At 37.0% G+C, this 13,755-nt stretch overlaps 1 pseudogene; it reads left to right on the top strand.

The window, feature by feature from the left end:
- The first annotated feature begins 2,441 nt into the window (after positions 1-2,441).
- LOC130733907 (pyruvate kinase 1, cytosolic-like) lies at positions 2,442-12,943 on the top strand (annotated as a pseudogene).
- The last annotated feature ends 812 nt before the right edge of the window (positions 12,944-13,755 follow it).

Here is a 13,755-nt window from a genome sequence, read left to right as displayed (position 1 = left end):
ATCATGATGAAAACAAAAACCACTACAGGAGTGAGCGAGTGATGTACACGGGAACATATGAAAGAGAGAATTAGAGAGAGAAAATAAGGGTGCCCACTAGGGTGGGCAAGTTTTTTTTTGGTCCACCGGTGCACCACATTTAAGCACCGTTAGATTAAAGAATATTCTAAGAATCTTTAATTGAACGGCTATGATTGAATGGATGATAAAAGGACAAAAATGTAATATTCTTTATCTTATTAATTAGAGTAAAATACACTCACCCCCCTCAAGGTTTGTGAGAATAACACTTAACTCCATTCTTATCCAAAATATACACTCCACCCCAATAATAATCTCATAATTACACTTAGCTCAATTCTTCTCTGAAATCTTCACTCCACCCCACCCCTTTAACACCATACAAAAGATGCTAACGGAATATTCCTTTAACTCAAATTAATTAATTAAAATATAAATGATAAATAAATTGCATTATCCTCTAACCAAATAATAATTGTACTATAATTTTGTAAATATTCTAAATATTTATAAAATATTTTAAATACCTCCAAATGAAAAATAATAATTAAACTTGATGTTTATTATGGTCAAAATATTTCTCTCTCTAATATAACTCAAATTTAAATATGGAGTATTTCAGTCAAAATATTTATCAAATGATGAGTTCTTAATACCTGTGTATAACCTTAAACAACTTATATTTTAGAACTTAAAATGCCATGTGTTTAAGTGCTCATACAACCTAATAACTAAGGTAATCACATATCGTCATAACACAATTATATTTTGAAAGTTTAGTAAACTTATTGACAAATTTTTTTAGTAAACTTAGTGGTAAAGTTTTTGAGTTTTGATGGTTCTCACATTGAGTTATGTTTTGCTAAATTTGTGATGGAAAATGTTGTTGTCTTGAAGAGGATGATCTCAAACTTAGCTGGAAGCTACGTAACTCAGATCCGGAAGAAGTAAAACAGAAGTTGTTCTCGTTTAAGAAATGTTATAGTTCTATGAATTTGGAATTACACCAAGAAGGCCAGAACATGCTTTATTGTAAATCATTTGTGCTGCCCTCCAAATAACAAGGATTTTTTTACTTGAATGAGCAATGATTATCTCGTGCTACTTTTTTTTTTTAAAAAAAAGTATATTTATTATTTAGTTAGAAGATAATGTAATGTATTTATATTTAAATTAATTAATTTTGAGTTAAAAGAATATTTCGTTAGCCTCTTTTGGATGGTGTTAAAGGGGGTGGGGTGGAGTGTAGAATTTAGAGAAGAATTGAGTTAAGTGTAATTGTGAGATTATTATTGGGGTGAAGTGCATATTTTGGATAAGAATGGAGTTAAGTGTTATTCTCACAAATCTTGAGGGGGGTGAGTGTATTTTACTCTATTAATTAAAAAAATACATAATTTCTAATTTTATCTTTTATCTTTCATGATTTAAAGCACCGGTCATCTTCATCTTCTCCATCTTCTTGTGATTTCAATCCAAACTTAGTTAGTAGGTGCTTTTCAAATCATGCAATCTAGTAAGTTTATTGCTGATTTGGTTAGAGAGGTTCCTACGTGAAATTTTAAACATGACACACTGGGTGGGGCAATTAAAATGAAAACAAAAAAATCTGAAGAAAACGAAACACGCTCACAGGAAAGAAAGAAGCATGGAAAACAAAACAAAGGAGATTATCGAGCTTCTTGGAGATTAACTCGCTTTTCACCGTTTTCGAACAATTTATCGAAACCCTTTAGGGATGGGTTCCAATTTTAGGACTAAATTTCACTGTTTTCCCAATTTATCACTTTTGTTTCTGCGCATACACACTGAAACAGCACAAATACAGCAAGCCAACACAGCCCCAGATCTGAATATTAGAGAACAACATGAGCATGAGCATGGAGTAAATATAAATAAGAGAAACCCTAAACCCAAATCGCGAGATCTGGGTTCCAATTCGAAGCTTCTGGGTTGCTCTTGGAGCTCACGTCATGTGCAAAACATAGGGGATCAGGGAGATGAAGAAGAAAGGGCATGGTGGTGGTGATTTGCCAGAAGAATATGAAAAAGGAAGGCCATGGTGGCGGTGATTTTCCAAAAAAAGAGGAAGAAGCGTGAAGAAGATTGAGATAAACAGAGAGGGATGCGTGAGTGAGGAGAGACTGAGAGAGAGAGAGTGGTTTTATGAATTGATTTTTTTTATATATTTTCCCTTTTGTAAATTACTAATATAACCATGGTCCACCCTAGTGGGCACCGAAAATAAGGATTGTTAAGAAAAAGATGGCGTGGCAACATATGAAAGAGAGTGTATAATTGGAGTGTCTCACTCTCTTTTTTGAGTTCTCTCGTTGATTATATAACAGAGTGGATTATTATATAACAGAGTCGATTAAAATCCCTCCCCTCCCCTCCCCTCCCCTCCATTAAAATCCCACCCCTCCCTCCCCTCCGTTGAACCAAACAGTGCGGAAAACAAACAAGAATCTTCTTCGTTCAAAACCAGAGACACACAGTCTCTCAACAACAACGCAGCACGCCACAACCGCCACTCTTCCCCTCCGATTCTGCCGCACGCCGCCGTGCTCAGCCAGACACCATGCCTTCTCGAGGAACCTATTCGGATGGCTTCCATCCTTGAACCATCCAAAGCTGTTAGTTTCTCTCTTCAACTGTTTTCTATTCTATGTATCCATTGATTTCATTGCATGTTTGTTTTTTTCATCAAACCCTTTTTCTATTCGATTTGCTTAATTTTTTTTGTTTGCAGAGTTTTTTCCCAGCAATGACTAAGATCGTTGGTACACTGGGTCCTAAATCTCGATCTATTGAAGCTATTTCTGGTTGTCTCAAGGCTGGCATGTCTGGTATGTTATAATCTTCAATTGTGTTGTGTTCCGTGCTAGAACATAGAGAGAGAAGATAGTACCTAAAGTATGAGGAAGGTGATGAGAAGGCATGTCTGGTATGTTATAATCTTCAATTGTGTTGTGTTCCGTGCTAGAACATAGAGAGGGAAAATAGTACCTAAAGTATGAGGAAGGTGATGAGAAGGCATGTCTGGTATGTTATAATCTTCAATTGTGTTGTGTTCCGTGCTAGAATATAGAGAGGGAAGATAGTACCCAAAGTATGAGGAAGGTGATGAGAATGCTTAGAGAGAGAAACTCTAACCGCATAGAGAGAGAAAGTATAACTGAATTTCAATGCTATTATTATTCAAATGAGCTAAGAGTCCCTTACAATTGGTATTTCCCTCCTATTTATAGAGGTGGAGTTGGGCTTTGGCGCCTCTTTCCCATTCAAATGGGTCAGTTGGGCCTCGGAAAGGGAGGCCCAAGGTCATGGTGCGTCCCCCGCCCAAGGTCAAGTCTCCTGGGCGAGGGACCCAGGGGTCTCGCCCAATCCATGTTGTGTGTCAGACCTAGTTTTCAATGTTTTAACAGAAGAATTGGGAAAACAACTTAATTAAGCACTTATGATATATAAGTCCTTATTCATAAGCTATTTTATAAATTTGTTGAATTAAATTGAAAATAAGCTATATATAAGCATACGCTCTTTTTCTTAAGCTATCCTGAGTAGCTTATGAAAATAAGCTTTTTTGCATAAGCTATCCCGAGCACTGGCATAAGCGCTTATGCTATCAGATAAGCTCAAATAAGCTCTTCCAAACGGGGCCTATGTGGTGGTGTTATATGGCTTCTCTAATGTTTTTTTGTTGTTGTTTGCAGTGGCTCGGTTTGACTTTTCATGGGGTAACTCTGAGTATCACCAGGAGACTTTGGAGAATTTGAAGGCTGCTATCAAGGGTTCCAAGAAGCTCTGTGCTGTGAGTTTTCTTCCTTCTCTACTAACCAGCCTTTAAGTGTGGGCACATTTCCTAAATTGATTTACAAGATTGGGACAATAAAAAGCATCATACTTTACACTATATGGTTACTTAATAGAGGTTACTTATGCAGGTTTTGATACCATGTCATGAACTATCTATCTAAATGGAACATTTAGGAGAATGATTATGGGCTTAGCTATGATAGAGGTCCAAGGTTACTCAAACTGTTCTCTTTCTTCATATGTATGCGTTAAATAGGTATAGGTGGGGTGGTAGTGGAGCCCTTTAAATGTTTATGAAGAGAGAGATAGTCACAAAACTTCAACATGAGATGATACTAATCTGGGATTTACGGGGTCGTTTAGAGGGAGTGTGGGCATTGTCACATTGTGCAGTTCCTCTTATGAAGTTGCAAATATAGAGGTTCAAATATCAGTTTCAAATCATGTTTTCTTCTCGTATGTATTTCCGTTGTTAGTCATATTACTTACACCAAAGTTTAAACTGTTAGATGAAAGTTCATAAATGGTTTTGTGTCTAACAGCCCACTGTTTTTGTATGTTCACTGTACATCTTGTCAAGGTAGAGCTTTGTTTGCTACTTTTGAAGAATATCAGATTTCAGTATTCTTGCTTTTCAACTTATCATGGGCTTAATGCTAAAAAGGGGAACTATGCTGACTGTTTGTTACTCTATTGCCTTTGGTAGGTTATGCTGGACACTGTGGGTGCAGAGATGCAGGTTGTTAACAAAGCTGAGACAGCAATCTCACTTCAGGCAGATGCTGAGGTTGTTCTAACTCCTGACGAGGGACAACAAGCTTCTTCAGAGTTATTGCCTATCAACTTTGATGGACTGGCCCAGGTTCGTTGATATTTTCCAACATGTCATTATATGATGTGACTTTCTTGCATGTACATTGCCTCCACAGAATAATAACCTGAATGGTTTCTTTTAATTTTTTGCACTTTGTTTCCTATGTAGCACATGCTTCGAGTCAATTGCACTTTCCCATCAGGGTTGCCTGGCTCGAAGTACTAATTTTCTTTTCTTTTTTATCTATATGTACAATTTAATTCTTGCTATGGTGTTAGCAGCAGTTAAATCTCACGTTTAGTTAATTCCCACATGAAATTTTCCTTTCAGCACTCAAAAAGTCAAATTACCTTTAGGTGTCTTTGCTTGAATTGTAATTTGTTGCTTGCTTAATTCTAAAGTTCATATAATAAAAATATTCCTATCGTATCAAAGCTATATTTAAGTTGGTTTTCGACTTTAATGTTTGTCTTTGTTCTTATTGTTTACTGGCAATGAAGAAGGGAGACACAATTTTTATTGGTCAATACTTGTTCACAGGAAGTGAAACTACTTCTGTATGGCTAGAGGTAATATAAGTTGAATCCAGAGTGAAAAATGTAGTCCAATATATTTATTGTATCCTTTGTGTTCCTCAATATCCTTCTCAAGTGACATGTCTTGTTCCTTTTCACTTGGGTAATGAATTTGCATCTTTTTTATGTGCATTAACATTTGTTTTGGGACTCTACTGTGATTTCGTGTGATGGAAATCAAATTTTGTTGAATTGATATTTCCTAAACATAAGTAGGTTCCTAGGGATAAAAATGTGGTGGGAATCAAGTGAGAGTTTGATGTCCCCCCTTTAAGAATGGGCTTTATAAAGATAATAAAAGAGAATCAAACCCATATACCCAATGCCTTATGGTTTTGGGTAGAGATTTGGTGTTACAATCACTCTTGTAATCTGTTGCTTCACTTACTGGTACAGGTCCCCTTGCTTTTGGACTCACTGCACTCCCTAACAAGTGGTTTCAAAGCCAATGTTTCAACTACTGAGTATTTGGTTCTTTCGGAGTACCTTGACACGCATGATGATTGATGAATTCTATCTGAAGTTGTGCAGGTATCTGAAATCAAATGAAAAGATGTTGTTTGTATTATCAAGAACTCGGCTACATTGGCTGGGTCGTTGTTCACTTTGCATGCCTCTCAAATTCATATTGATTTCCCTACCCTCACTGAGAAAGACAAGGAGGTAAGTCTTCTTTTGTGAATGGCATATTTGAATTATTTACCTTTCACTTTGCACGGAATGTTTTTTTCTTAAAGTCTTGGGGTTATTTTATTAATTTCAGGTTATAAGCACCTGGGGAGTTAAAAACAAAATTGATTTCTGTCATTGTCATATACTCGACATGCTGAAGATGTTCACCAGGTAATTATTTAGGAATCACTGGGTTTGTCATCTCAGACTCATATTCTATTATCAGATCCTTATGTGTTACTGTAATGCAGGCTCGTGAATTCCTTTCTAAGCTAGGCGATCTTAGCCAGACTCAAATTTTTGCAAAAATTGAAAATGTTGAGGTGAGTTGCATATCTTCATAATATACTCTGTAAATTTCGTTTCTCTGTAAATTATATTCTTATTGGCATGCTCAATTGTATATGTACATCTATGTTGTTTCTTAGGGGTTGACCCATTTTGATGAGATTCTGCAAGAAGCTGACGGTATTATCCTTTCTCGTGGAAATTTGGGCATTGATCTTCCACCAGAAAAGGTCAGTTTCCTATTGAAATTCATTTTGTAGGTTGAAGCACTTCTTGTCTTGCAGTCTCGTAAGAATAAATAAGGTTATTGTTTGTCTAACTAGTTTTATATATTTTCACAAATATTCCAGATGTCTATGTCGGGACTATAAATATGATATGCTTCATATTTTGAAAACTCTGAAATCTTTAAGTTTATCTATATTAATCATGCCAAGATTTATCTAATGAGCAGAGGGCTAGAGGTTTATCCATAGACCCAAAAGCATGAAAAAACAAAAAGAGGATGTTTTTTCGTGAGGTATCCTGCATATTTTCTAGTGGAATAGGATGTTTAATTGAATCAACTTAATGAATTTCAACCTATGTCATTGCCATTTATGATGATTATATGCTGACGACTGTCTCCGTCGTGTGAATGCTGAACTGTCTAACTGTCTAAGATTGACTGTTTGTAGATCTTAATATAAACCAACTTCCATTTGCATTTGTAGGTGTTTCTATTTCAGAAATCTGCCATTAACAAATGTAATATGGCTGGGAAACCTGCTGTGCTTACATGTGTTGTGGACAGCATGACTGACAACTTAAGACCAACTCGTGCTGAAGCCACTGATGTTGCCAATGCTGTTTTAGATGGTAAGTAATTCGTCTACATGATGACACTTGTTAGGTCGGTGATACTAGACTGTCTGGTTGATGTTGGTTTCGATAATCTCATGTAACATTAAATAGTTTATCATCATTCATCAGACAGTTAGGAAATATCTCTCCTTTTTTAATATTTAGGTGGTTTACAATTTTGAATGATACCATTTTTCTTATATTAATGCTAATCTATGATTCTGGAAACTACCTGTTAATATTGGTTTTCTTATTTATTGATAAAACTTTTCTGTAAATGATTTAACGGGCAATTTGACCTTCTCAATAATTTTTGCTTCTTTTATCAGTGCTTTTTCTGCTGTGTTTTAGTTAGAAAGACTAGATGTATATGCTTGTTGAACTGTCAATAAATATGCAGGAAGTGATGCAATACTTCCGGGTGCTGAGACTTTACGTGGGTTGTACCCTGTTGAGACTATTTCGAGTTTCGACTGTTGGTAGAATTTGTTCAGAGGTAACTTCATTTTATGGTTCATTAATTTTCAACTGAAAAATAATGGATTTGTTCTTATTTCCTGATTCAGATTTTGTGGTTTTTGGTAAAAATCTCTCCTCTTTATATTGACTGAGATTTGTTGCCTATGAATCTGGTGTCTTATAATTTTAAGGCAGTAGATGACACACTGGGACTTCAGCGTAGTGATTGCTTACATGGCAATCAGTGTGATTTGGAAATGAAATTTGGTTAGATCAAAGGGGTATATAGATAGAGAAGAGAGGAGAATGTAAGGGGAGTGGAAAGGGTGGAGTAAGGATTAAGAAGGGAGAGAAACAGGCACTCCCAAAATTGACTGAGCTCTCTGTGTTTTCTAGTTCTTGTTACCTTACACAGTTTAGCCCCACTGTCACTGGTGTTCCTCTGATATCAAAATAGTAGAGTGAAATATAACTCAGTTTGTTGCTCCATGTTACTATCAGAAACACTTATAATTTTTACAATTGTTTGAGCGGGTAATTTTTAGTATATATGCACCATTTAGTTTTACTTGTGACAGATGTATTCTGCTATATATTTTGTTCTTGTCAGTTGTCACTCAACATGTTGGCTGATATCTCTCCCATCTGTTTTTTGTCCTTGTAGGCTGAGAAGGTTTTCAACCAAGACATTTATTTTAAGAAGACAGTCAAATTCGTTGGAGAACCCATGACCCACTTGGAATCTATTGCATCCTCTGCGGTAGTTAAATATTCTCTTATTCTTTTTAAATACTATTTTCATTTGCATGGCTTTCTTTTGGGATAGCAAGAGAGAGAGAGAGAGAGAAGTTAATTCCTATTGCTTTCTTTTTTTATTGGCTTGGTGCTTGGTTCCATTTCACCTTTGAAAGTAGGCTTCTCATTCGCCAATTTTCACTTTTTAGGTACGAGCTGCTATTAAGGTGAAGGCTTCTATTATAATTTGCTTCACTTCATCTGGAAGGGCTGCAAGGTACTACCTTTATGAGTAATCGGATATGAATGTGTTCATAGGTAGTGGCTTAAAAAAGTGAACCAGTTGCAGTCAAATTGATTTGACTTTGGAAAACAAACACTATCCTCAATTAGTGTCTGTCAATATTATATCCTGCATTTCCACTTGTATCCATAAGATTTTGTCTAAAGGTGTTATATGCTCCTTTCAGGTTGATAGCAAAGTATAGGCCAACAATGCCAGTTCTCTCTGTTGTGATCCCCAGACTCAAGACAAATCAGCTAAAGTGGAGCTTTAGTGGTGCTATTGAGGTTGGAAAATATTTGATTTAGCTGCTTATTTTCTGTTAATTATCATTGGCTATAATTGATACTATTCCTCCCCCTGAGTTTGCGTTGACTGTAGACTTAGGTTCAAAGAAATGCTTAATAAATTGCACTATTTAAATGAACCAAAATTTTGCCCATTTTTTAATGCCGCAGAAGAATTTCTCTTTTCATATTTCCGATCAGCTGCCAACCCATTGAGGGGAAAGCTTATTTGCACCTAATGTAAATAGTTTATTACTCTAGTAAATGTTTTATTAATAGTGAAATGGCCAATCTGGTGCTCTAAACCTCATATCACGGCAGGGTTCAAGGAATGGTTGTTTTGTCCTCATAGTAGGTCTATTGGATTTGGAGGCAACCTTACCTTGCATCTGCTGGAGGCTGATTTCACAACTTTAACCTATGACCTCCTAGTTACATGGAAGCAACTCCCAGCTGTTGCTTAAGGCCCTCAAATATGCTATAATAATAATGATTGATAATTTAATTTGACTTTACTGTTAAGTATTCTTAGCTTAGTATAACTATATCCTGTGTAAAGTAAATGCTGTAATGGATCTTATAGATCTTTGAAGATGCTGCTGTACATGATTGGATATACTTCTATGATAGAATATTTTACTTGCCTGGATGTGGTGTGTTGTTCACATTGGATCACCACCTTGTTTACCGAACTTATGAAGAAATTCAATTTGTGGCACAGGCAAGACAATCACTTATTGTACGAGGCCTCTTCCCCATGCTTGCTGATCCTAGACACCCTGTAAGTTTTCTTTTATGAATTCTCAGTTATTATTGTTTCTTGAGTAGATAGATGTTTTATGTTGAAATTGTTCTTTTGGGGATAGACATTAGTTGCTCAATTGAGATCAAGGTTAGAAGCTGGGACTCTAGGGGTTCTGGGGTTGTGTTCTCACACTCACTGGCAGCTTCTATGCTTATTAGTTATTATGCTTTATGATATCATTGTCCGTGTAAATGTCCAATGATGTTGTGAGTGCTACTTTACATGCACCCCATCACATGATGACCCCCGCCGTAGTAGATGTTAATTATACTCTCTGCTGTGCAGGCTGAGTCAACCAGTGCATCAAATGAGTTCCAATGGTAATAGATATTGGTGGGAGTATGTATTTGACATTACATACTCCCATTGTAGATGCTCTTACTCTAGTTTATCACGTTTTCTGGAATATACCACGTAAAATCACTTTGTGCTCAATTGCTTTGTTTATGCTGCCTCCATTAAAGACTATGAATAGAGTTACCGGGACAACTCCCATCCAGGTTTTAGATGTATTTTAAGGAAGAGTGGAGAGACTTGACCAATGCGAGACTAAAAAAGAGTTGGTCAGAGATTGACTTTAATTTGTAATTTTAATTTTTTGCTTAGTTGCACTTTTGGTCTCCCACTTAACCTGAATGTGCAATTGGAGTCCGTAAACTTTAGAAATCACATTCATGGTCTCCAAACATTACACTCCGTCAACAGTTTTGTCCCACATCCATATTCCGTTTGAACATTAACAATTTATGGGTTTTTCATAAATTCTTCATCTTCTTCATCACCTTCATCTCCCAAACCCAGTATATTTCATCATTTTAATCTGCAAACCCACAAAGGCACAAACCTAGAAAGTAATTCTACCCTGCTTTAGTGCATGGATTATTTTGTAGATACTAGACTTATCACGTTAATAGCACCAAATAATCTTTACCTTTTAATGATAGAAATATGTAGGAGAGGTCAATGTTTTTATTTTTATTTTTGCTGCTAATGAATTTATCCATTCCCTTTGAAATATGTGATAAAGTCACCCTCTACTATTTACGTTATCATTAAATACCAATAACTTAAGAAGTATAAGCATCAAGGCGCCCATGGCCTAATGGATATGGCGCTTGACTTCTAATCAAGCGATTGTGGGTTTGAGTTGTGGCGTCCCTCTTCCACAAGTGACGTATTCACCCAACTCCTATCACTTATGAATGAGTGAGCCGTTTTTTTTTTTGTATTAGTGTTAGTGTTAGTGTTACCGTTCTAATGATGCATCGATTCAGAGACCACTTACGACTTCTCACAGTCGCAGAGTTCCCCTCTAACCTTTTCAGATGGATGACCGTATACCTAGAGGCAAGCAAGTTAGCACACAAATGAAACATTAAACACACAACATATGTGACCGAGGTCACTACATAGTTCGAATGACATAAGCAAATAGAGTGTTCAAATGAGGACACAAGTATCCCCACTCGGCATCATTAAACAAAAACTAAATTAATCAAGAGAATTGATGAGAACTGTCGTCGGACCATATGGCTTCACTCCCCTACCTCCTCCTCCTCCTCCGGATCATCCTACATATCACCACTGCTCCCCTCTTCCGGTACTGGCATCGGCACCCTCTCCCCCGACCCATTGGGTTTCACAAACCGTTGTGTGTAAATCCGGGCATCTCTGGAAAACTTTGGTGACCGCACCCTCTTCCTCGCTGTCATCCGAAGGCATGGTGTTGTCCGCTGAGGCGAAGAATCCACTGACTCCCGAGGTGCTTGATTTGGCGCAAAGAGCTCCTGTGGACTCCTAACTCGGATCGGTACGGATCGTATGGCTCCTCCTGTGGTATGGGATCCACTCCCACCTGCGGATCGGGACACAATCCGGCCTGAGGCGCTGGGTCCACCTCGGCTGAGGCTATGGCAGCGGATCAGGAACAGGCGGACGGAACCTCTGGGCGTGCCTAGGCATATAAAATGAGAACATAAGAGGAATGGTCACTGGGTAGCCAAGTTCATCGGATCCGGGTACCCTGCACCACAACATGGTCAGTCCAGAATAAAAACAGAAATCGGTAGCGGGGTCAAGATGCCAGCCAGTACAGGACGGGAAATTAGCATGAATGGCGAGTACCGGTGGGAGGCTCATCTTCTAGCCTGTGATCTGCTTATTGATAAAAATATTGCAAGGGTGAGTCAAACGCGACTTTACACAAGTTACATGTCAAATAAAATAAACGATAAAGTTCAAGATAACATACTATTAAAAACAAGCATGTTAACAAGCACATACAAAATCACACATAGTATGAGGTTTTACCGCCTTATACCTTCGTCTTTCGAATTGACTTCTCTCACTACTTCCTTATGAAATGGTGAGTTCATCGCCAACCTTTTTAATTATATTTATCATGTGATGAGTATATTTTATGGGGCCCGAAGCCTTTGCTTCTATTAGTCATCGGAAAGTCGTCTCGGGAACATGGACACTCCTTATAGTCCACTCTTTATCGGACATGATCGCTCAGTAGCTCTCCGACAGAAATACACAACTTCGTGACTCTTGGTACGTTGCATCAGGCCGGCCCTCCGAACTGCCGGTAGCTCATGGAGAGGTAGAGTCATTGTGTAAGTCCCGGGTCTATTCATCTCTGAACAAGACCACGATTGACGTCTCTGTATTCCCACTCTCTTTAGTGGTACTGACAGCACTTTCCTACTCCTTGTCGCTTCGAAGGTTTGTTTACAAACATCATCCATCGCCCCCTTATACTTCTCTCGAATTTCTAGCGAACTAGAAACAAACATCCGTACCTTACTCTTCGAGTAAGTACGCCTCGTCATGCTTGGAGGCGAGATCCGAAATGACCAAGTAGTTGGGTTTTAAGGCAAGAAATAGTTATTCATCCCGGTAATGGTTATGTACTTTGTATACTCATTTTAATAAAAGGGTTGTTACCTATCATTTACTAAGTTCATTTATAATTATTGAACCAAAGACATACTCTATTGCAGTCTAGAACGATGTCAGTTTGAGGGGGAAAAGGCATTTGCAGTCTTGAACCAAAGCCATACTACAGCGAAATGCTTTGTCACCAATGTTAGCTTGAGGGTGAAAATTCCTTGTTGTTTTGGAGTTAGAGTGCAAACTGTATGTTGCAATTTCCTAGTTCTTATCCATGTGTGCTATGATCATGTTTATGTTTATGTGAGTGTCATGATGATGTTAGTTTCAAAAAGAAAGATGGTAGAAGATGATGATGATGAAGAGGGTAGAAAGTTTGATTTTCTCAGAAGTTTGTTTAATTAATTTGGAGTAATTTGGGTTTTTAATTAAATTTAATTTTCAGAAGTGTATTTTATTTTTTATTTACTTTTAAAATCCACGCAAGTATTTTTATCACAGTCATCAATCCAAATCATCAATCGCTTGAGCTCCGACCTTCAGCGAGGATATCAACTCCAAAAAATTTCAAAAATGATGACCATTTACAATGATTTTTCCGGCGAGGGACCTAGATCAGATGGCGACACAAAGACAGAGACTAATATAATGTTTAACCCTATAATTAAGTATGTTATTAGATTTATGCTAAAATCAATATAAATTCACGTTTAACTGTTTAAGTTTACATATCTGCTTTTTCAATTCATATTAAACACAGCATGTTAAATTTTAATATTTTTATTATTATTTTGAAATACATAAAATCATATTTACATTTTACTTTAACACTAAATCAACCCTGCAATAAATTGGCTTCATTAGAAAGATCGTCAGACATTACGCTAGAAAAGTATTTATATAGAAAGATCACCCCTCATATACGCTAGAAAGTATTATATAGAACTATTTTCATATCTAAAAGTCGGTGGTACAGATAAAATTTGATAAAACGCACCACTAATAAACTTTACATTCCTTCATGTACGTCAATTCACAATCAGGTAGAAATAGAATAGAAGGATAAGGTGGCCCCTGAAGTTGGATTTTTATTTGTTTTAAGTTTCTCCAGCAATAACTCACTCAAAAGTGACATCCTCCTAATCGAATGAGATGAACTTGCCTGCCTAATAGCCTAATATATAGGAGATGTCTTGACCAGTTGACCTTTTGAATACAAATCTGTCTTATTTTTTTGGTTACAAATCTGTCTTATTAAT

Source organism: Lotus japonicus, chromosome 1 (assembly GCF_012489685.1).
Source record: "Lotus japonicus ecotype B-129 chromosome 1, LjGifu_v1.2".
In the NCBI taxonomy this organism is placed as follows: Eukaryota; Viridiplantae; Streptophyta; class Magnoliopsida; order Fabales; family Fabaceae; genus Lotus; species Lotus japonicus.
This window is presented reverse-complemented; position numbering and strand designations above follow the sequence as displayed.